This window comes from Euprymna scolopes, chromosome 43 (assembly GCF_053919585.1).
Source record: "Euprymna scolopes isolate OS-2025 chromosome 43, ASM5391958v1, whole genome shotgun sequence".
Taxonomy (NCBI): Eukaryota; Metazoa; Mollusca; class Cephalopoda; order Sepiida; family Sepiolidae; genus Euprymna; species Euprymna scolopes.
The window spans coordinates 26,224,874-26,248,084 of record NC_136524.1 but is presented as its reverse complement, the minus strand read 5'-3'; positions in this window follow the sequence as shown (position 1 = coordinate 26,248,084).

Genomic DNA, 23,211 nt, shown 5'->3' with positions numbered 1-23,211 from the left:
AAAACACAATATCTATATATATATATATATATTGAAAAAGAAAACAGATAAAACAAAAAGGGTTCTTATTTAGAATTCTACTTAATTAAAAAAATAAAGTACAAATTTTTTATCATGTATGTACTCATCACAGAAAAATGTTATGTTCCAAGAGTCACATAAATTGATGAAATAGATTTTTGTTTTTGTTTTTTTTTTTTTTAAGAAAATTAAATTTTATTATAAAGCAAGATGCTATTTTTGATCCACTATATTTTATAAATAAAGGAGAGGAAACTCAATTCAAACTCTTGAGATCAAAGTCAGCTTTGTAATGGATAAAATTTACTATTAATATTGCTAAAAATCGAAAATTTTGATTTTCTTCGTAAAAAAAAAAAACAAACTATTGATCCATTTTCATGATTTTTGAAATATGATATCTTCATTCTTTGATGAGTACGTGCATCATAAAGATTTGTCTGTACTATTTTTTAATTAAATTAAATTCTAAGTAGGAACCAAAAAAATTAATTATAAAAAAAAATTGTAGGGAGGGGAATCTAATTTTTTTTTTCTTCATTTTTCTCCCAACCTTCATTTTCTAAATATTTTTCATTTCTTTTCACTTTTTTTTTTTTTTTTTAATTTTTAAAAACAATTTTTAGTTGTGATTTTAAAATCGATATCATCTTGTAAAATAGCTAATTTTAATTTTTTTTTGTATGTATGTATGTGTATATATATATATATATATATATATATATATATATATATATATATATATGCATATCACCTGGCCTCCACTTACACCACCGACACTGTTTATCCCGAAGAAAAAAATTTTTTTTATATGGATTGTATTATATGGATTTATATTATTGCATGATCTTACAATCTATATAAGATTTTGTTTGTTTTAAAGTCTGTTCTCATTTTACAAACACAAGAATATGCATACATTCTAAGTTTTAAACTTTTTTTTTTACATAATAATTTTATATATACATATATATATATATATATATATATGACTTTTTTTTTTTTAGAAGCCTTATGATTTTGATAGTTTATTTTTTCTGAAGGTTTATTTTATTTTCGTTTCAAAATGGAAGTTTATTCCAAAGAAAGTATGGCATTTGTTCAGAATAGGATCCTTGGAAAAGTAAAAAAGTTAAGGACATTATTAGCCTGTAATAATTTCCATTCTATGAGAAAACTGCAAATTTAAAATTTATAAAAAATGCTAAAAATAGATATTTTAAATTAATTTGAGGTTGCTATTTTTCAAAGGTAGGGTAACCAGTGAAATATAACGAGGTTAATACAAGAGTTCGCAATGCAAAAGTAGAGCAAGTTACATTTTCAATTTGTCTTTACATAAGTAGTAATTTGTTTCTACACAGTCATGAGCATGTTTCGGTTTTCTAGTATTTAGTAACTAGAGACCTCTTCAGGCAGCAACACTTTAAGAATTCGGCTTTTGAATATAAGTGTTGTTGCCTGAAGAGGTCTCTAGTTACGAGATACTAGAAGACTGAAACATGCTCATGACTGTGTAGCAACAAATTACTGCTTATGTAAAGACAAATTGAAAATATATTTTAAATTATGATTTTTATTTATTTTTTTTATACTAATGATTCACAACTCAAGGATAAGAATCGCTGAGATTTTCAGTTGAATGATAAGAACAGTGCTATGAAAGGATTGAGAACCATGATTAATCCACTAGATGATTCAACAGATATTTTTTTACATTGGACTTTAAAATGATTATTGTCTCTAGGGAAACATTCCTGTGGTAACGTGTTCCACAGGTGGGAAGTTCTCGGAATGAAATTCTGTTCATAAAAGTTGTATTTGATTTTAGGTACACAGAGGAAGAAAGTTGAGTTCTTTGAAGTGTTGGTAGCATAATGAGTTAAAAAAAAGAACCAGATAGAAGTATGAGCATAAGGGACAAAATCAATATTGAATCTAAAATTGTCATCTAATTCTATTGTTCTTTAGAATTGTCTGATCTGTTCCCTGCTTCCTTTGTTCCAGCTCGTTTGACTCATTGGTCTAGTGGTCTCCATCAATTTGCTGTTTTTATATCTTCTTGTAATACAGTTTTCTATTCCAGTAACTTTTTTTTCCCTATGGTAATGTCTTTCACAGATGAGACGTTTTGTGAAAGAAATTCTGTCTATAGAAATTCTATTTGATTTTAGGTACACAAAAGTTCAGTGTTTGTAAATTAACTATCAAATGTGTATTTAAAAAAAAAATTTTTTTAATACTAATAGTTCACCAAGGCCAAAAGCCACTTGAGTATAATTTCTTTTCAATTGGATGTTGGAACAGAACTATGATTAATTTACGGCAAAACTGAACAGATATTTGTTGACATTAGACTTGAAAATGACCATGTTGTATTCTTCAGCGAAATATTCTCATAGGAATATGTTCCACGAGTTGAAAAAAAATTCTCTTCGTGTTGGGGTGGGGCAGGTAGGCTTGAATCTTTTACAAGCACCTACCATAGAAATACTGATAGTATTTTGGGGATTTTATTTATTTGTTTGTATTTTTTTAATTTTTTTTTAATTTGTGAACTATGATAAGAAGTCTGAAATCTCAGCATTATGTAAATTGATGGAGAAAGTACTGTGGAATTTCTACATGCCTAACTAATACATTAAGCATTCTCTTAGCCTACTACTTCAGGTATGTAAATTTTACTTCATACGGTTTTCACCATAGTTGTATGTTTTCAGTTGATTTTAAATAATCTGGGATCCAACCTCTTTAGAATTATTTGAAGACTCTGTAGAACTCTGTTGCAGCAGCAGTAGCAGAACAATTTCCATAAATACTTAATTCTGATTGGTTAATTTTTATGTACGCAATTTTTATTGGTTACTGAAATCAAACTTTCAACCAATTATAAAGTTAAATACCGGCTTTGTACTGGCTATTTGAACAACAACCTAAAAGATTAAATAGGACGAGTAGTGGTTTTAGGTTCAGGAATGTTATTAATGCTTATCTATTACATATAAAATATGTCGGTTCAAAATAAAATAACTGGAAAACTTATCTGTAAAAAATATGTATACAAAGCAATTTACTTAAAATATGAATATACTAAAAATCATGGAAAATTATAGAGTAGAATTTTAAAAATAATTAAAATTTATTTTTTTAAATTTTTTTTTCATATTTTCGATCTAACATATTTAGAGTGATGTCATTTTAAGCTATTTTGCATCTTTTTTTTTTATTTACAAGTTACATAAAAGGGGAGACAAATCTGCTCTTTTATATCTCTTGTAGAAAAAAAGGTTTATTGACGGTTTTCAATAAATACTAACAATTAATGATGAACATTCTTAACTTCCTACTTTACTATGGATCATGCAAATATGTAAAATATTGTTTTTTTTTTGGGGGGGGGTGTTTCACTATTTGATCAATGAAACTAAAAAAAAGAAACAACTGGAGTCCATAAAACTGTAGCTTATTAAATTCTTTATCATTTTTCTATGTGTTAATTCTTTGTGTATGTCTTTTGTTTGTGATCAGAGACCGTTTTTAAAAAAGCGCCACTCTCTGTCATGCGAGAACAAAGAAAAAAAAAAAATGGATGCAAAAAAAAAAATTAAAGAATCAAAAAAGACTTCTCATTTATGTAACGGCATTGAATAAAACGTGATAAAAAAAAAAAAGTTTTATTCCCGTTCTCTTGTTAAGCGTTCTGATTTTTTTTACAAAAAATTTTGAATAAAACTTGACATTTTTTTTTTTTTTTACATATATATTCCATATCTGTCACACTTGGAAACAGTCAAACTGCAAACAGAAATTGAACACTATAAATATTTTCCATTTTGCAGACATCATTGTTTTTTCTTTACTGCTAAATATTTGACTTGCATCTTCTAGCTTTGCTTCATGTTGCATTTTATTTTTAAAACTCCAATGGGATCATGTTTAAACTCTCTTTCTACTGTTGAACAATGAAGACTATCACTGATGTGTATGCAGTGTGATGACATATGGCCAGTGAAGATTGACTGTGCTGGACGGAAAGAAATTATGTGAGAATAACATGATGGATACATGTGAGTCTTCAGGAAAGGCTTTGTATTGTAGAACAGGATACTTTGTTGGTTTAGTCACATTGAAAGAATGGATGAGCATTTTTGTCTTAGATGTAGAACAGTTGAGATAGCAAGATTAGTTGATGAAGGGAAAGTCAAGGAAAATATGTAAAGTGTTAAAGATGGATTTGCAAGAAAGAGAGATAAATAGACCTGGTCAGAGGTAGGTTGGTTTGGAAGTCAATTTCTAAAAGCTGTCCAATACGCCATCATGTAAAATTAAATATTCAACTGATGGTGATGATTAAATTAAAATCAAATTTATTTTGCAAAAAATACGAAAGTGCAACAAGACCTGTAAATGTAAAGAGACAAGTAGAAGATAGTTGCATCCATGTATAGTTCGAATGTTTGTCTAAGGCCACTTTAAACCTAAATATGGTAGTCATCGTAACACCCTTGTCTGACAGGTTGCTTCAGGGAGCTGAAATAAGGACAGATAATTCTGGCTTTCTTCTATTCTGCATAGTTTGAATGTTTGTCCAAGGCCGCTTCAAACCTGGATATGGTATTCACTGTCAGGACCTCCTCTGCTAGTCCATTCCATGAAGCAAAAACAAGGACAGATAACTCTGGCTTTTCTTCTGAGACAAAAATGATTGTGGTGCATCTTTGCAGATGCTGGCAGAGACTGCAACTTCGTACTGGGGTGAAAAACTTCATGAAAGGTAAATTTACAAGTACTTTAATGGAATGTACTCTAATCAACTCCTAGCACTTGTCTCCCCTCAGCATACATAGTTTTGACTAACCCAACAAGCAGCAAAATCCTATCTCCAGGTTTCCAGATGCCGCAAAGCTCTAATAGTTTATTTCCTTGGATTGCTAGGCTTTGGAATTCTCTCCCTGTTTCCTGCTTCTCTGATTACTAATCTGCAAAAGTTTAAATGTAACACAGGCAGCTCACTGCTCAACTCTCCACATAGTCCTCTGTAAATATGATCCAAAGTAATAGTTTATGTTCAAGTGGCAATACGCTTTGCGGTGAAAAGTTAAAAAAAAACAAAAAAAAAAATTGATGACCTATTGATACAATAATCAAGTCTCCTTGTATTCTCTGCTGCTCAAGTGAAAGATTTAGACTTTGAAGTCACTCTTTGTAAGTAAGCGTGGAGTCTCGCTATCAATTTAGTTACCAACCTAGGTGTACCATATCTTTTTGTAGATAATTATTTTTGCTTGGATGGCATACTTAAGAATGAACTACACCAAAGTTATTTATATAGAGGATGGGAAGTATCTGCTGTTAAGTGGAGAACCTACCTGGCTTTGTCTGCTATATTTATACAATGGTGCATTGGTTTGGAGGAGTTTTACCAAGATTTTTGGCATTAGTAAGAATGTTGAGTGGTTGAGGTGAAAACTGATGGTTAATAGGGCTTCTTTCTTAGAACTGCATACCTGTGGAACTCTCTTCTGTTTGCCTGCTTAACAGCTGATTACAATATGGCCATCTTCAAGTCCAACAGGCAGATATAAACTTATGAAAACATTGTCTAGAAGCTGTCTTTAAGCAAATTCACCCTATATTAAAAAAAAAAGAAAGAAAGAAAATGGTGTAATCAAAAATTCACATAAAAATAAAACTATCTGATCAATTTAAGCGATTAATGAGAATTCATATTCAACATAAATCTCACAAATTTGAATTATCTCCTTTGTTCACAAGATGGTGTCATGAAACAGTCTTTAGAGCCATAAAATTTGATTTTTCTTATCTAAACATATAACTACTTGATAAATTTACATGATTTTTTGGAATACAATATTTTCTTTCTGTCATGGGTACATACATTATATAGATTTTTCTAAATTTGTCTTTCTTTTTTTTTTTTTATATATATAGACATAATTCTGGACAAACGCCAAAAGACAAAATATATCTTTTCAAACTGACTTGATCTCAAAAAAACTTCTTTTTTTTTTTTTTCTTTTATATACAAAATAATCAACTTGTATTTACTTATTGAAATTATACTTATATTTTAATAAGTTGATAAAATTAATTTAATCAAAGCATGGATGTCTATTTTGACACAAATCAATTCAAAAAATTTCTCAGAATAACAACTAAACCTCATTCTCTCAACAATGTTTCACTTCAACTTGTGCAGCTGCTGTTGTGCATAGACAAACATTTTGATGCTTCAATCACCGCAAGTCAGATAAAAAGACAAAGCATTAAGAAGCCACTGTAAGCGTATAATTGAAGCCTCCGTTTCATCTTGAGAAACAATGGACACTCCCTATAAGGGTAGCTGCACATGTGGGACAACAGTCATGGAGACCAGTGTCCAAGGGTGGCGTAATGTGCATGTTGTAGAAAGTCACTCAAACTCAAAACCCAACTGAAAGGAAACAAAAGGGTGACATATGCAAATTAAGACAGGGTTCAATTTGAGTCAAATATAAAAAGCTGGTATTTCTTTCATTGGAGAACATTCTTTTTTTTATGTCTGCAAACGACCGGTGAGCGCTAGGTAGCATATTTAGATAATACTTAGTGCAGAAACAATTTGAAGTGCCATTTTGACCATTGTTGTGATCGATTTGTGGCACGATGCACTGTCTTATCTTTTTTTGCACTAACATTTAATGGTATTCAGCAGTTGGAGAGCAAACTTTAATTTCAACACTTCAAGCTATTCCAACCATTATCATGGTGAAGATATGACTTAGCAGCAACATGGTGAAGCCATTTACCGGCTAGAGAGACATTGTAGCATGGATGAAGTGCTGTCAGCAACTGAAGCATCTTTTGATGCCAAAGAAAAACCCGTCTATAAAAAAAAAAGGACATTAAAGAAGTGTTATTATTGGTGTATAACTCTAGAAGGAGACTATACTGATAACTAATGTTGAATTTTGATTAGGATTTATTGAATGGTGTGTTAGGTCTCACCAATAGATTGACTTTAAGGCAATATTCAGAATTGTAATTTTGCTAGTAAATTTAACATTTAAAATTATGGCCAAAATTAATTTTTACAATACGCACACGCCACTTTTCGCCGCTTGTTTCCATGAACGTGTCGCGTGTAATAGTGAGGCAAGGACTGGGCGATCCCCAACCACACCTCTTTTGAATCAGCACTGCTTGGGCCCAGGGGCAAGGAGAGGCCCCAGACTGATTGGAAACAATGCCGAGATGAGCAAAGAACAGCTTGCATTTTGAGATTCCCTTCCTGCTCTCTGTTTCTTTGACTATACCAACATGCGAAAATTTAAATGTAATGTGAACAAACATCTTGCTGTCCAATTCCCATGTCCTTTATAAATCTTCCAGTATCTCTTTAGTATAGTACCACCAAATAAATTTATCAACCAGATTAAAAATCAATACGAAAAAATATAACGGTTCAGAGCCAACCAAAATACAGACTTATATTTTAGTCATTTATTTATTTTTTTTTAATAAACATTTATTTATTGAAATTCTAATTTTCAATTGATATAAGTCTTCATTAAGAAAATACAAGCAATTTTTTTTTTGGTCTCTTTTCACACGACGTGTCAATTAGCCGTAGTCATGTCTTTATCGAATAAGTATATACATTCGATTCCAGTGGTTTCTTGCTCTTCTTTTTCTCTCATTTTTAAAAATTTTCTAATCGTTTTGTTTTTATAGGGATGGGTTATCCTACCGGATGACAGGCATTCACCCACTATTTCAGTCACTCCAACCAAGAGATCTTTTTAAAATTCTAACCATTCCTTTGAGTGCAATTGTTGATATTTCCCTTACACATATTCGACAGTTTTTAAAATTCTTGTTCATAAGTCCAGTTGCTCCTATGGTTACTGGAATGATAGCGATCTTAAAATTCCAGTTTCTTTTCATATCGTTTACAACTGAATGTCAGATGGCTCACATTCTCTATTTGTGTGTGGCAGAACCTGCACTTGTTATGACTGAGGCCACTCATCTTCTTAAAAGCATTGGTCATCAATCCTTGATCTTGCACAGCCATTATCATTCTATCCTGATCATAATGGAGCTATTCTCTTTTCAACCAGTCTATAGAGCCTTCTTTATCTATATATTCTGGTGATAGTTCACCCAGGAAATACTTGGCACGCTGTTCGTTGGCCAATTCTTCCAGTTTTTTATAGTTGAATATCTTCATGCACTTTTTTTTTTTATTCTTCTGGATTATTTCTCTGCAGGTTTGTTTTCTGTTTCTATGTCATTTGTAAGACAGTTTTGTCCCAAATGTTTGTCCAGTTTTGTGATGAAGGTAATTTTACTGGCCTTTGTTTCTTTGTGTTTATATACCATCTTAAGGTTTGAATTCATTGTTGGTGGTCAACAGATATTGAACTTGTGCTCAGAATAGTGGCTTGGTGCTGGTGGTTAATCTCTGAAATACCTATACCACTTGCTTCTCTGAGCAAATACAGTCTTGTTAGACACTTACTCTGTTATGTACATGTGAGTTATGAATGAAAGTAGTTCCGTTGTTTGACTGCATTCGAAATTTGAAAAGTATAGTGGTTTAGAGTGCATTTTTTTTATAGCGCATTTTTTTTTTTTAAAGCATATTAAAATATTTAAGCATATTTAGATAAATGTTTTATTAAAAAATAAAATGCATTTTGATTGGTCTCTGAATAGTTAAATATTTTAAATTTCAAATGCAGTCAAACAGCGAAAATACTTTTATTCATAATCACAAATAAGTAATCTCTACATTCTCCAAATTGAGATTAACTTGCATAAAAAGAGATCACAGAATATTTCCAATTTTAAATATCTTAGAGATGTCATAGTTGAAGGCTGTGATTTGCAGGATAAAAGAACCATGGATGGCTTTTAATTTGATGGTGATGTTATGACAGAAGCCACATGAAAAAGCAAGATCAGAGGACTCTTGCATACTCTGTGTATCCGATCTGTTCTTCTATATGCATCCAAGACATGGACTACAGATTCCAATTTTGTGAAACAAACTGACGGATCGATTGCAAGAATAAATGCAACAATGAAAGAGTTTTGGCTTTATTTATGTGGTGGGAATTGTCCAAAATAGAAGATTAAATTAGTTCTCTATTATTTAATTGGAATTCATTATTGAGATGAGTATTATTTATTAATTTTATTTATTGCAGACTATCATCCTCATCTTTATTTTCTCCTCTCTCTTACACCATTCATGTTGAGATTCTTTGTTAACATATGTTCGACCACTGAAGTTAGGTAATCATTAAAAGAGATAGTAGTGAAAAGACGATTCCAATACCCCCCCCCCCGATTCCGATATGATTACAGATTCCATTCTAATTTCAGATTCCAATTCTTTTTAAATCTCTGAATATATATATATATGTATATATATATATATATAATATATATATATATATTTAAAAGAATTTTCTGAATATGAGAGATGATAACATTATTTCCACAGTCAAGCAACACTGCAGCTCACAAAAACCATGAAAGCTAATAAACTGGAAGTCCAGGGCTCAAGTTTCGCCCTCATCAATTGAACATATCCACACTTGGGATTCAAAACGAGGTGAGTACCCTGCCACACATAAGAAAGTCCATTAAATAACACAGAAAATGCAATAAAAAAAAAAAATGCAAACCGCAGCAAAATCCGACTATTGAATGAACCTACTTTGTCACGTCTCTATTATTTAATTGGAATTTATCATTGAGATGAGTATTATTTATTTATTTATTTTATTGCAGGCTATTATCCTCATCTTTTCTTAGATGTTGTTTCATGACGCTTCGGCCAACTATTCCTCTGGCCTTTATCAGGTGGTAACCGTGATGGGATAAGAACTCCAAATCTCCTAACTGCATCCTTAGCAATTACTGCCTTCCATAGTTGTTGTTACCCCACCACGTTTTTGGCTAGGTAAGTCTCTGGCCGGCTTTGGGTAGGATTGAAACCACTATCTTCAGACAGTTCTCACCTGAAACCGTAGAGATTCAACGTTTCTATCCACTGCACCACGGGCCCCGAAGGGTGATCAAGGTTGGATTTTTTGGTCTTATAAATCCATGTTAAATTAATAAATTGGTTCTGTTTTGAAATTTTTTTTAGATGAGGATTGATAACTTGGATTATTCAGACTTGTATGTTATTCTCAACATGTTTTAGCCAATATAACCTTCAACTTTCTTAAGGTATTTTTTCAAACTCAACAATCTGTACAGAATTTCAAATGGAGCTTGTAGCAGCAGGAGCAGGGCTTAAGATTTTGAATATATTTATTTTATAACAGTATTGCTGATTGGTTGTAGCAGCCAACTTCATTTCTGGATTGCCCAAACAGACGCCCTCTCTCTGGCAAGCAGAACATGTGAAGAAGTGTACAAAGGTTAATGAGACTCTTGTCATTCCTATTCTACAAATCCTTTATTTAATACATCCGACAAGCTTGTTCCTGTTCCATTAGCCATGACTATATAGCAGTTATAAATAATTCTTAATTTTATTCTTAACATCGTCTGCACTTAGGATTGAATCTTCGATTTCCAAAAGACTTACTTAAAACTAATTTTATGTAACATCACAACACTAGTCCTTGCGGATATATTCCTGAGTACTTAAGATCCTTCTAGACTGTGGAAATTTTTATTTTTGTCCCAATCCAGAATATAATTCCCACTTTCTGAGAATAGCACAATTCTTCTCAACAGGGAAGCCATAGAAGAGGTTGATCACTTCAAGTACTTGGGCTTAATTTTCGTTGTCACAGGATGAGGAGTACGATGGCATTGATGTTCAAATCAACAACACCCGGCATGCTTCTAGTCACCTACAACCCTGTCTGTGGTCTCTACTAGTGTTGGGATAATTAATTAGAATTGAGAATTGAAAAAATCTGAACTTTTGTGGGTATTGGTATCTGAATCCGAAAAATTTGTATCTATTTTTTTAATGCTACAATGATTTTTTATTTTATTTGTTTGTTTTTGTTTCAAATTTAATTTTTCATGGCTCGTATTAATGATTAAATACTCTTTATTGATTTTTAAACTACTAGTAAAACCAAAATCTATAGGTCACCCTAACAAGTGTATTTTTACATTTGCGGAATATAGCTATGTGAGTTTTCGCCTACCTAAAAAGAAAAAACTATATATATTTAGAAATTTAAGAAGAATCGGAATCATGAATTCAAAGCAGAATCGGTAATTGTATCAGTCTCGGGTGAGAAAATATTGGAATCGTCCCATCACTAGTCCCTACCCAACATTACAATTGGCACCAAAATCCAGATTTATCAAGCACTGTTTCAGAAGATCCTTTTCTACAGCTGGTCGATGAAAGGTGCAAATTTTAAAATGCTAGAAGTGTTTCACCTATACCGTCTTTACTGAATTCTGCAGGTCTGCTGGCAACATTTTGCTTCCAATAAATACGCTAATCAGGGCGTGATGCAGGAATTGGAATCATCCAATCTCTGGCTCAACTATGCTGCACGCCGCAACTTGAGAGTTCATCCACAAAGCAATAGCTCCCAAACCACTCCAAGGTTGGCGAAGATGCTCAGGAGGACAGCTGAAGATGTGATTACACACCATCAAAGCCGATGTCAAACTTAGCTCTTATCTACAGACCTATGGTGTTCAATGCTGGTCCTAGGACTAGCTGCACATCATTACCTTGCCCACTGTGGACTGTCATGCATGATCTGCATTCATTCAAGGTGTTGTGTTCTATAGAAGGAGATGTCTCAACCCATCTTGAGTGGATGTTGCCTCAAGTTAAGTTATTCTAGAGTGCTTAATAACGACATTGGACAGTCGGAATGGATGATATAAAATTGTGTAAACAGCAATTGAAAAAGTCTAACCTTTTGTGAATGAAAAAAGCCTTAACTATGGAAAGGTTCTGTTTATATTTTTTAGCTAATTTTCACAATTTTTTTATTTTCTATTCATACATTCTAATTTACTTTTTAAATGAAGTCGTTATCATTGGCCAGTGATCACAAGTGAACAAGGAATGTTCATTGTAGTTGTAGATTGACTTTTTTTTTCTTTTTTTTTTTTTTCAAGTTAATGAGTTACCACTTATCAACGCTTAATTGCCATTTTAGGATAAAGCTTAATGAGTTGTCGAGTTGATGATAGACAACATCGTGAGAAAATTGGAAACAATGAAATGCGAAGGATTTGATTATTTAAAAGAACGGTGCGATAGAAATTTGTTAACATTGGACTTGAAAACTACCATGTTGTAGTCTGCTGGGAAGCAGCCATATGCTATTGTGTTTCACATACAGTCAGCTCTTGGAATCAAACTTTGTTCAATGCAAATTTATGTCTTAAGCACTCAAATGGAGAAAGGGAAATTCTTTACTGTGGTTGTAGCTAGATGAGTTTTGTTGCGATTAAAATTTTAGCTACCGTGAGAATAATGGTAAAGAAAGACTGGCAACGTGAAGAGAAGAAATCATGTTCTACTAGATTTCGAAGTCGGTTTTGTACTCTCTGTCAAAACAGAGCAATTGTTGTGAGTCAAAGGGAGCTAATTTGTTTTTCTGTCTTAGGCAGAGTTACCTTTTCTTTTTTTAACTTTGTTTTATGAGTTCTTGAATGGAGACATGAGAACGGGGCAAGACAGACACTGGCAGGCACCAACAAAATGATGATTTTGAATCTGAGTAAATGATGCTGGAGAAATATTACTCCTGTCTGTGATAATTGTGACACATAAACTCAAGTAATACCAAAGTGAGACTGATAGGTGTAATTTGTATCAACTTATGTGTGTGTCCTTGTAAATAAAATGTCTGCATCAAATCAACTGTATCTTCAGGTTAGGGTTAGGGTTATCTTCATTCCTTTGTAGTAGAAACAAATGGAACTTTTTTCTTTTAACGAATCAATGCCTCTCCCCTGTGCTATTTGGCCACATACTGACCAATCAGGGGTACGGCGCATTGATCCTTCCCATCCCCTAAGGAATTCGGCCAGCATCCGGTTTGTGGAATAAGAACTCGTCCTTACTGAGAGAGACACCAAACGGAACAGACCTCTTTTTTTCTTTTCTTCTCTCTCTCCACCTCGGTGATTTCTAACGGTATCAATGATTCCACTGGAATAACTACCGCGATAGTACCAGGTGGCTGGAGTCCAGCTTTTGACAAGGAACATACCACATTCTCCTTAATAAACCTTTGCTGTGTTACCTTTTATGAAGTTGTTGTGTTCATCATTTCAGAAGCTTGTATTGAATTATTTATTTTATTAGGTTGTCCCCTAAAAGCATTCTAAACCCTAAAATGGTGACCCCCCACATGATATACAAGCAAGTCTGAATGGCGAGCCTTTTTCTTCATTTTTCGTAAAACCCGACGCAGCATAGAAAAGCCAGCGACTCTCCCCACCCACCCAAAAAAACGTCATTTTACACTGACAAGCAAAAACAACCTTTAAATGTCGCTTATCACTTGAGAATTTTCTAGAACACTGTTCTAACTCTGGACATTCTTTTCACCGAAAAGAAAGACAAAACATTCTCGTCGAACAAGATAAACTAAAAAGCCGAAATATGGTCAAAGGCACGTGTCGCATAAAAAAGGCTGAAAACATGTTAACGGAAACGCATTTCTCACAGCTTTATGGAGAAAAATAAAACGTTCCAACCGGAACAAAAATGAAAAAAAAGTGGCTAAACATTTTTTTTTTGTTTTGACTAAGAAGGACGCAAGCACGTACACACATGCATGCACATACACTCTCAAGCAAGAGATAACCGATACATAAAAGAAAAAATATATATATATATAACATTTCTCTTCGTCTCTCAGCCAAAGAAAACGTAAGTATCCTTTTAAAAAGATTTAACTTCAGGCTTTACGTATATACACAAAAAATCTCTCTCTCTCTATCTCTCTCTCTCTCTCTCTCTATATATATATATATATATATATATATATATAGATATATATATATATATATACACTAAAAAAAAATCACACACACACATATATTAACTATTTTACCACTGACTTTTCCTTTCAAGAGTATATTTTTCTATTTTATTTTTTGTAGAATCTTTTTTTGCGTCTTTTAAGTGTTTGTTCTCCCCTTTTTTCCTCACATGGTCCTTCAACAATGTCCTATCTATATTTTGGATAGTTAATTTTTTCTTTTCAGTCTGTTTTGTCGCTTCCCCTATAAAAAAAAATGACTTTACCTGCCTTTGCAGGCGACATTTGAGTTTGGTTTGCTCAACTTGAATCCTATTTTTCAGCGAATAACGTCACAGAGCAACGACAACTCCACATACTCTTCAGTGCATTCTCTGCGTTGTTAACGCCAGTTGTAAAAGATTTAATAACTGACACCCCTCCGCATGCAACTTACGATAGTATTAAGCGGGAGGTTCTGCTCCGGACGTCTGTGTCGGCAGAAAAATGTTTCCTGACGTTAGTACACAACAAGCTTTTGGGGGACCATATGCCAACTGAGTTGCTCCACAGAATGAGGGAGCTGGCTGAAAACGTCCCCGCTGACAGTGCCTTTATAAAGCAGCTTTTCTTTTCGAGGCTGCCTCCACAAGTTAAGGCGATACTGGCACCCATGCTGAAGAAGCATCCCATTGATGAGATAGCGGCATTGGCAGATAAAGTGATAGACTTCACTAAGGGGCCTACTACCGCCCCCATGCCTCACCCACAGGCCGCAGCCTCTATATATTCTGCGACTACTATGCATGTAAGTCGAGACGCCACGTCTGTGGCTATTTTCGACGCTATCGAGCGCCTCACCAAAGAGGTTATGAAGCTTAATACGGGTAGGTCACATCTGCCCAGATGCCGCTACAAAAGCTGTTTGCCTTCTCCACACTACCATCGCCGTTAAAACACACCAGGACTGTTTTTATCATAGTCGCTATGGCGCTGAGGCGCGGAAATGCAAAAAACCCTGTTCGTACATAAACCAGGGAAACTAAAGTCTGGCTCTCCACAAGATATTTTCAACAACCGTGCCTATTTCATCACAGACTCCTTAACCCAAGCACGTTGCTTGGTTGATACCGGAGCAGCCTGCAGTATCTGGCCACTGAAACTTCTCACAGAGAAGCCTCCAGTGTCGTCCATCACACTGCAGGCGGTAAATCACTCCCCCATCCCCATGTACGGTCAAATTTCTTGTTCTCTGGACTTGGAATTACGGAGAGACTTTACGTGGGTCTTCACTATAGCAGATTTACCCTACCCCATACTAGGCGCAGACTTCCTGCACCACTTCAACCTGATAGTGGATATGTGCAGACGCTGGTTGATGAATGCAAATACAGAACTTTCTGTCTCTGGTGTGAAGACAAATACCTCCTCTATCAGCCCAGTATTCTTCATTGCCACTTCAGATAACCCATATCAGACCACCTTAGACTCCTACCCAGAGTTAACAAATTTTAATTTTGTGGTAAGCGAACCCACGCACACCACAAAACACCACATCGAGACCACAGGTGCTCCTGTTTTCTCACGCCCTTGCCGCCTCCCTGCTGATAAACTTAAGGCAGCAAAGGCAGAATTTAACCAAATGCTGCAGCTAGGAATAATACACTTCTCGTCCAGTCCATGGGCTTCCCCTTTGCATATGGCCCCGAAACGAGACGGAGATTGGCATCCAACTGGGGACTACCGACGACTCAATGCCATGACGGTACCTGATCGTTACCCAATCCCACATATACAAGATTTTGCTTCCTCTCTGCATGGTTGTAAGACCTTCTCCAAACTAGACCTAGTTAAGGCTTACCATCAAATTTCAGTGAATCCGGACGACATACACAAGACTGCGGTAATGACTCCATTTGGAGCGTTTGAATTCTTAACTATGCCCTTTGGTTTACGGAATGCGGCTAGCACATCTCAGCACTTCATAGATGAAGTAGTGCGTGACTTGGACTTCATCTATAACTATATAGACGACATTCTCGTGGCAAGTGCCTCACCTGAGGAACATGTCACTCACCTCCGCCTACTATTCGAACGGTTTCAGCGATACCAGTTTAGGATTAACCCTGGTAAATGTGTTTTCGGTGTATCGTCAGTAGTTTTCCTGGGCCACATTATCAGCCCAGACGGTATATCTCTGTTATCGGAAAAGGTGAATGCTCTACAAGACCCTCAATCACCCACTTCACTTCACCAACTAAGGCACTTCCTCAATTTGTTAAACTATTACAGATGCTTTATCCCACACTGCACAGGTTTCCTAGCTTCTCTTTCCAACCTGTTACGTAATAGGAAAAAGAAAAATGAGCAAATCTCACTTAATGAGATTCAGCTTAAAGCTTTTAATGAAGTGAAAACAAAACTGGCGACAACATCTCTACTTGCACATCCTGTACCCGGTGCCCAGTTTTCTCTGGTCGTTGATGCATCAGGCACAGCTGTAGGTGCAGTGTTGCAACAGCAGCACCATCAACAGTTACAACCTCTCGCATACTTTTCGTGACAACTGAAACCGGCAGAACAATGTTACAGCACATTTGGCCGTAAACTCCTGGAAATGTACCTCGCAGTGAAACATTTCCAACATTCACTCGAGGGCCGTCAATTTGTGATCTACACTGATCACCGTCCACTTACATATGCACTGCGTTCTAAGCTGGACAAATATTCTCCCCGCGAAACGCGCCACTTGGATTTTGTTTCGCAATTCACCAGCAATATCTGACATATCTCTCAGGTAAGCAGAATGCTGCAGCAGACGCTTTGTTCCGCCTTCCCATTAATTTTCTGTCCTCACCATCGGATATCGACTTGCAACAGATGGCCTTAGACCAGACAAGTCTGGACACGTTGGATCCGTAATCCCCTGAATTTGCAACTTGCAAAATTGCATACCTGCCCGTGCCTACCTCGGACACACAGATCATTTGTGACACTTCAACGGATTCACCTCGACCATTCGTTCCAATGACTCATTGTAGAGTTGTTTTTGACACCCTACACAATATGGCACACCCCGGATACAGAGCCACAGTGAAGCTGATTACAGCTAGATTTTTCTGGCCAAATATGAGGCGTGATATCACTGCCTGGACACGTTCCTGTGTATCCTGCCAAAAGTCAACGGTGCACAAGCATATTCATGCACCCCTTGCAACATTCACCACCCCAAACGCTCGGTTTAGCCATATGCACACTGACCTGGTTGGACCTTGGTCAGTCAGTCAGGGATTTACTTCTCCTGACCTGTATAGACCGTTTCACACGGTGGCCTAAAGCCATTCCCCTCACAGACATTTCGGCTGAGTCTGTAGCGCAAGCCTTTATATCAGGTTGGATATCGCGTTACGGAGTTCCCACCACCATCACCACTGATCGTGCCATACAGTTTGAATCCCACCTCTTCCAGGAACTCTCCAGGATTCTAGGGATCCAACGTACAAGGTATCACCCTGCTTCTAACGGGATGATTGAATGCTTCCATCGCCAATTGAAAGCAGCGTTACGTGCTTACTCTGACCAACAGTGATGGAGCGAATATGTACTGGTTGTCTTTCTTGGCTGTCGTGCTGCTATCAAAGAGGACCGGGGATACTCTTCAGCCGAACTTATATATGGAGTACCTCTATCATTGCCAAGCCAAATGTTGAGCCCGATAGAGTTAACAACAAAGGATTCAGCTCTGTATGTCAACAGACTACGAGCTTATTTTAGTAAGCTCCCACCGATGCACACTAGGGAACAGACCATTAGATCTTCGATCCTAAAGGACATTTCGTCTTGGACTCATGTTTTTCTTAGAAAGGACGCCGTGAAAGCCCTCCTAACTTCATCTTACACTGGCCCCTAGCAAGTGCTTTCACGTGCCGATAAACTTTTTACTTAAGATATCAGTGGTAAAAGAGAAACTGTTTCTATTGATAGAGTAAAAAAAGTCTTTCTTGACACAAAAACACAAGAGCCACACATTCCCCCTACTTTCACACAGCATCAAAACATGCATACACCTGAAGTTAATGCTCCAAATGAAGACAATCATGTCACCATTACACGTAGCGGTCGACTGGTACATTGGCCGAAGACACTGTGTAAAACTTTGTATTTCTGTTAAGAAAATATTTTTCCCTTGTTTTCCCTTCTTTCCAAAAAAAAAATTTTTTTAAAGTTGCAAATATTCCCCAACTTTTCACACAAAATAAGAACATTTTTTTTTCTTTCTCGTAAAAATAAATACAATAAAATGACATTTTTATTTTTCGCCATTTGTTATGCTACCTTTTTCTCTGTCGGCTTTCAGCCTAAGCAGGGGGTAATGTAGCAGAAACAAATGGAACTTTTTTCTTTTAACGAATCAATGCCTCTCCCCTGTGCTATTTGGCCACATACTGACCAATCAGGGGTACGGCGCATTGATCCTTCCCATCCCCTAAGGAATTCGGCCAGCATCCAGTTTGAGGAATAAGAACTCGTCCTTACTAAGAGAGACACCAAACAGAACAGACCTCCCTTTTCTTCTCTCTCTCCACCTCGGTGATTTCTAATGGTATCGACGATTCCACTGGAATAACTACCGCAATAGTACCAGGTGGCTGGAGTCCAGCTTTTGAGAAGGAACATACCACATTCTCCTCAATAAACCTTTTCTGTGTGACCTTTTATGAAGTTGTTGCGTTCGTCATTTCAGAAGCTTTTATTGAATTATTTATTTTATTAGGTTGTGCCCTAAAAGCATTCTAAACCCTAAACCTTTCACTACTTTCCACCATTAATGCACTGTACACATTTGTTTCCGGGCATGATCAAGGCAACAGTATTCCATCTGAGGACACAGGTATAAATGTTTGAATAAAACAAAATACTGTTAGAAACACACCCAATATATACTACCCTAACATATATTGGGTGGGTTTCTAACAGTATTTTGTATAATTTTATTTTTAAGGCATTATCAGAACTTTAAATATTTAGGGTATCAGCTTTCATCATCATTTTCGTGTTCGTACCGATCGCTCGACGGTATATGTTTTTTTAACCAATTAAACGTTTCAAAGTGAATAAAAATATTAAAACTTCCTCATATAGGTAGAAGAGTAACTTATCTTGACTTTGCTAACATTTGTTTGTTATGTATTTGAATTTTTTACCACTTTCTTGCATCTCTGTGGATTGTAAAACAAGCCTTCGTTTTTTATTACAGCAATATAATTTACTGTATTCGTATTTATTATGTAGTTTGGTGCTTCTACAGAATTGAGACATAATTTTGTAGTCAATATAAATGAAGTTTTCAGATAAAAAGCAATGGTTTTAACTGATTTTTTTGTCAATTCTAATAAATTACAATGGCAGCTTCCAAATTATGGAGTCGAAATTAACCGATTATTACTGAATTATTAAACGAAAGAAAACAACTTTAATAGTGTTAGCAGGTGAAAAATTGTGGCCATCCCTTTTGAACTCTCCTATGTTGTTTTCTTCAAATTCTATTTTTTTATTTTCTTTGATAAATAATTTTCTACCTTACCGATTTTTGTAATTTTTTAATATAATCATCTTAAAAATATGAGAAATACGTAAATACCATTGTTTTCATGCGAAATTCAGTATTACAATTTCCAAGATTTTGTTCCAATAGTGTAGAAACGCCAGTAGTTTAATTATATTGTAGTAAATAATGGGCAATCGACAATAACCCCACTATCAAACAATCACGAGGTTGTTTGCACAGCAACTGAGAAAGCTAACATGCTTGCCCGTCAATTTGCCTCAAACTCTACCTTGGACCCAGCAAATCATTCCCTCCCTGATTTTCCTTTGTGGACAGAAACCACGCTAGATGATCTGAAGATCATGCCTTCCCAAGTACATGATATCATAAAAAACATAGACACCACAAAAGCATGTAGACCTGACCTCATCTCGGCTGTGCTATTATAAAAATGCTCCGCTGAGGTCACTCTTGTTCTCTCTAAACTCTTTAACAAATGCCTTAACGAATCTTGCTTTCCTGGCTATTAGAAAACTGCTTCTGTGGTACCAGTTTACAAAAACTCTGGCGAACGAACTGACCCATTGAATTATCGCCCAATTAGCCTCCTTTTCGACAAAATATTTGAGTCCTTAATTAATCAGGCTCTAGTCCACCAACTTACAGGTGCTAAACTTCTGTCACACAACCAATATGGATTTAGGCAAGCCCGTTCTACTGCAGATATTCTAACTGCAATCTCTAAACGTTTATACCAAGCACTGGATAAGGGAGGGGAGCCCTAGATATATCTAAGGCTTTTGACAGAGTATGGCACGATGGCCTTCTGATGAAAATAAAATCCTATCATATTACTGGACGAATGCTTAGCATAATTAGATCCTTCTTAAATAAGAAAAGAATCCAGGTTGTCATCGATGGGCGTACGTCCAAAAAATTTGATATAAATACAGGTGTGCCTCAGGGATCGATCCTTGGACCTTTGTTATTTCTGATATTCATAAATGACTTATCTGATAAAATTATCTCTGAGATGGGTATATTTGCCGACGATGCCCCACTCTATAGCAGGCACGGGAGGAAAACTAATGAGCACATATCTAAGGTAATGGCCGAAACCCTAGAGGAAGACTTTCAGTCTGTAGTGGAATCGGGTCAAAAATGGATGGTAACGTTCAAAGCTGCCAAGACAAATCTTGTTTCCTTTAATAATTACATGAAACCTTACCAACCACCAATAGCTATGGCTAGAGATACTTTACCTGAGAGCATTTCGTTCAAGCTCCTTGGCTTAACGTTCACAGGAAACATGAGTTGGAATAGATACATTGAGATCATTGCTAAGGCTGCTGCAAAAAAGGTGGGCTCTCTTTATCGTGCTAGAAAGTTACTTATGCCTGAAAGTATCCTGTACTATAATGCATCCATTCGCCCACGTATGGAGTACTGCTGTCACATTTGGGCTAGTGCATCTGCTACTAGTCTCTCGCTCCTGGACAAGGTCCAAAAGAGAGTCGCTAACCTAATAGGTCCCGAACTGTCATCTAAACTTCAGCCCCTGTCCCACCGACGAAATGTTACATCCCTCTGCCTGTTTTATAAGTATTTTAATGGTGGATGCTCTGACGAACTACAAGCCTTGTACCTCCTCGACAAAAATACTCCCGACAAACCCAACAAGCAGCGAAGTCCCACCCCTACACAGTTGAGATCCCTAGATGTAACAAAGCCTTTTACTCTAATAGCTTCTTCCCCAGAACTGCAGGACTTTGGAATTCTCTTCCGGTTCCCTGCTTCCCCAACTGTACTGACATGCATAAGTGCAAGTGTAATGTGAACAAACATCTTGCTGCTAAACTCCCTACATAGTACCGCCCTGCAACTTAGGTCCCTGATAGTAGTCCTCTACATCAAAATGGCAACGTGCCTTGTTTGAGGTGAAAGTCAAAAGTGTGATAAAAAATAAATAATATATATATATATATATATATATGTATATATATATATATGTATATATATATATATATATATATATATATATATATTTGAACAAATGGACATTTTTTTCATTACATTAATTTTAGTTATTACATGTGAAAAATATATTTAAAAAATTTTAAGTAAACATTCATTTATTTTATTTTCCACCTATTTAAATTCATTATAATAAAAAAGGGTAAATTTTCAGATTAGGTCCACCTCCCCAATGTTTTTTTAAATGACGGCTTTTATAGGTTTTCGGCTATGCTGAAGGTTTGCAGAAATAAGTAGTTATCGAGATATAAAAAGTTGTATTATGCATCGTATTCTTTGGCGGCCATCTTTTTTACGTGCGTGCCATAAACAAATCTACTCATCTATGACTGACACCGCACGCTCGTAAAAAAGATGGCCGCCAAAGAATACAATGCATAATATAACTTTTTATATCTCGATAACTACTTATTACTGCAAAATTTCAGTGCGATTTCCGTATTCAGCATAGTCGAAAACCTAAAGAAGTCGTCATTTAAAAGAAAATTGTGGAGGTGGACCTAATCTAAAAAATATTTTACTCTCCGTACAAATTACTTTTACAAATTGAGGTCCTTAGATTAAATAACACCGTTTGTTTTCAACGAATTTCAACACCGGAATGAGTAAATATGCAAACTCGCCCTGTCAATCCAATTATTATTGCTGCAAATCTTCACTAAGATATTATAGTGAAAATAAGATTTTATAATGTTCTAGCTTTACTTATTTGTATATATTTTAGTTTGACAGAAACATGGGATTCTAAAAAAAAAAAAAAATGAGCAGTACTATGGACATCGTGAAATATTTAGTTAAGACGGCAACCACATTGCCCTTTCTCTGCATGTGGAGTCTAGAGAGATCATGATGACTCTGACGCAACGGAAAAGTTGGTCGTGGTTTCACACGCACCTTTTCGTAAATGTAGCCGTAGATGCGTACTTCATAAAAAAAAAAAAGGTGCTAATTCAGATTGGCACTTATAAACAAAATTGAAAAAAAAAAAAAAAAAAAAAAAACTGTGCTAGGGCACTTACTGATCCGCGCTATTTTTTAAATCGTATTTCCAAGTTTAATTAAAGTTTTATGTTTTTTGTTTTTTTAATTCAATTTTAAGGTATAGAATAATAGGTACAAAACACCCTCCCCATGTTAAGAATGGCTTTTTAAATAATAACGTTATTATTTCAGCACGGATCAATAAGTATATGAGTACCGAAAAAACTTTTATATGTTACCCACGAAATGAAGATTGTATATTCTAAATATCGCAAAAATTGATCAGGTTTTTTTTTTCGAAAAAAACCCCCAAACTTGTCGTTTGTTAGCTATAAGTAAAGAGTGAAATCATTTGAGATTCTTCAAATTTTGTTTTTAAAAATTACCCTCATACATTAATGTTTTCATTATGTTTATATTAGTGACACCAGTATTATATCGTTGTCACAAGGTATTGTATTTCAATACCCGGGTGCCGGGAAAACTCGTCCCGGGAAAACTCGTCTCGGGAAAACTCGTCTCGGGAAAACTCGTCTCCGGAAAACTCGTCTCGGGAAAACTCGTCCCCTTTCGCTAGGTAGGAAAACTGGTCCCTTATTGAATAAATATCGATTGAAAACACATTTTATGATCGTTCTT